This window comes from Asparagus officinalis, chromosome 4 (assembly GCF_001876935.1).
Source record: "Asparagus officinalis chromosome 4, Aspof.V1, whole genome shotgun sequence".
NCBI lineage: Eukaryota > Viridiplantae > Streptophyta > Magnoliopsida > Asparagales > Asparagaceae > Asparagus > Asparagus officinalis.
The window spans coordinates 134,125,309-134,128,465 of NC_033797.1; positions in this window are offsets into that span (position 1 = coordinate 134,125,309).

Genomic DNA, 3,157 nt, shown 5'->3' on the forward strand with positions numbered 1-3,157 from the left:
TAGGTCAGACCCGCGATGCAAAAACCAAACGCGGAGGTCAGACGCTGAGGTCAGACCCGTGATGCAAAAACCAAACGCCGAGGTCACACCCGTGTTCCAAATTCAACATGCAAGGGTGAGTCTCGCGTCTCAAGTTCAAAATGTAGGGATACACCCCAACATTCCAGAAGCAGGATTATGGCGCATACCTTCACACAGGTCCTACATGGCAAATCCCTTCAACCAAGATACCTTCGAAGCGAGTGCAGAGAACGACTTCTTTACAACAAGGAATCAACAGCTCCAAGATCAGAGTTGAGATCCAAAGTATTCCAAAAATTTGTCCCAGTCAACCGCGAACTCTCGAAAACTTTGGAGGGGGTTCTGTAGGCTGTCTAAAAATCATAATAGATAGCTTATCCCCCATCAAATACCGATGATGGAAGTTACAATTTGACGACTTCCAGAAGGCTACAATTTGAAGACTTTCACGTAGATCGCTGAAGGTTACAATCTGACAACCTTCACGACAACCGATGAGAGCTCTAGTTCAATAGCATTCACAATCAACATCGGGAGTTACAATCTGACGACTCTCATATTCTCAAGGAACCAAGACGAAGATTACAAGACAATGATCTTTGCAACGCTATGACAAAAGAGATTACTTTGTGATAATCTCTTCAAGACAAGACGCGGAGGTCCTCCCCGTGTGTCAACATCAAAACGCCGGGGTCGATCCCGCGTTACAACATCAAAACGCGAGGGTCGAACCTGTTCGCGGCGAAAATTGTTTTCTTCATTGAAATCATTGTCATCTCAAGTAATTGCTTTTTGGTTACAAAAGATCTGGTCTTTTTTTTAGATCCGGTTACAACGAAATCAAAGAAAATAGAAAAAGATTACAACTTTCTCCTTTAGAACAAATCGCGAGCTCCTGTTTTGCGGTCGCTCGCTTGTGTGGGCTCTTTGCCGACGCCGGGGTTAATCCGTGGACCACCGCGCGATCTAGATCCGGTCGGATCTACACGATTTGACGGGTATTATTTCGCGAAGGAAATAATAGCCGGGGGGGGATTAATTCACCAAGGAAATAATTGCCCTTAGTTCTCGGGATCAAAGGCCAAGCTTTGATCCGGAGTATGATCTCGTGTAGATCTCAGATCTGATCTCTACCTCTCTCGAACTCCTGCCTTTTATGACGTGGACGCTCGCCGAGAACCAGATCTGAATATTCAAGTCCTCAAGTCTTCAAAACTCCAAGCTCAATCTTCAATTCGGCAGAGTTTCGGCTCTCAAAGTTCCAACCTTTTCAAATGAACAAAGGGGGGCCTATTTATAGGCTCTCTGAACTGTGCCCGCGCACAGATCTGGGCCGACCACCTATAGGTGGCCGGCATGGGTGGCTCGGCTTTGGCCGAGCCCCCCTTAGGCGTTGGGTTTCGTCGTTTTGCGTTGTATCCGTTTTTCGGTTCTGTCCGTGATTCGGTTGACCTGATTTGGCAGTAAATCCGATTCTGAGTTCGAGTCCGAAACTGATCTTGATTCGATCGTGATTCGTCCGAGTCTGCCCTTGGTTGGATGATTCGTTGACTCTTCGAACCCTTGGCTTGATTCCACATGCGAATGGATGTATTCCGTTGCTTGCGTGCGATTCGTTAGCCTCGTCGCCTCTCAATCTATGCGAGGAATCAATACTGGAATGGCCAAGCCCCAAATGCCGCAGTCTAGTCGAATCAACAGAAGTCGCCAGTTCTCCACCTGCCACTATACCTCCAGTCAAGTAATACACGTTATTTCTCCTGACGCCCTTCATCAAAATACGAGAGTCTCTCACAATCTCAAGAACCATGTCCTCAACACGAACCTTCAGACCCTCTCCAACCAAAGCTCCAATCGAGATAAAGTTCTTCCTCAAAGAAGAAACATATCTCACATCATTTAACTCCCTAACAGTACTGTCAAATATTTTTATACGAATTCTTCCTATCCCAAGGATCTGACATGCACGGTTATCAGCCATGTACACCACACCACTATCCACCAGCTTCTCAAAACTAGAGAACCATTTCCTTCTAGGGCACACATGATAGGTCATGGTTGCTTCCCTTTTCCCTTCCGCTTATTCTTCATCCATTCGTCGAGCTTTGGGCAGTCTTTCTTCCAATGACCAGTCTCCTTACACCAAGCACACTAATCTTTTCCAATTATAGGATGCCCTACTCTAGACTGTGATTTCCAATTCTTCCGGTTCAGATTCTTCCCTCTTGCGACCATCGCCTCTGCTACCGGCTCAACTGAAGCCTCCTTATCCTTCTTTCGAAGCTGATAATTCACAAGTGCAGCAGTGACCTCACTATACGAAAGTGATGCCTTCCCATTAATCAGAGTAAGCAAGTGCAGCAGTGACCTCACTATACGAAAGTGATGCCTTACCATTAATATGAGTAAGGACGAAGGTCTCATATTCCTCGTCGGGCAAGGAACTCAATAGCAACAACGCCTTGTCCTCATCTTCAATTATAACATCCACATTCGCCAAATCCGCAAGAAGCTTCATGTAGTGGTTCATGTGATCTCTAATGGAGGTTCCCTTCTTCAATTGGAAACGATAAAGCCTCCTCTTCAAATGCAAGCGGTTCTCAACACTATTTGTTAGATACTTGCTTTCGAGAATCTCCCAAATCTTCTTCGCAGAAGTCTCATTCATCACATCATATTTTAGATCTTGAGTCAAACAAGACCTAATCACACCACACGCCGTTCGATTCATATTTTTCCAAACCTTCTCTTCAACGATCCAAAGTTGTTTGTGCCATTAAACTTTTCCACATCTATCTTCATAGAGTGAATATTCAAACTCTGAATGGTCTTCGCGCCAGAAGCACCACCCTCAACACCCGAAGCACCTTCTTTCCCCGACATCTTACGCACCAACGAACGAAGAATAGATCCAAAACTAAAAGGTAGAGTCTTTACCAAAAGATCCCACCTTTATCACCAACGAAGTCCTAAACGGGCCTCCAAATTGATCTACTCCTCCAACCAAACCCTAGATCTGGAATCTGGGCTCTGATACCACTTGTTGTGCGCAGCGGAAATTTCGGCAGAGTTTCTGGTGCACAATAAGAGAGAAAGATCGATAAGAATTCTTGTTTCTCAAAGGAAACAAGAATCT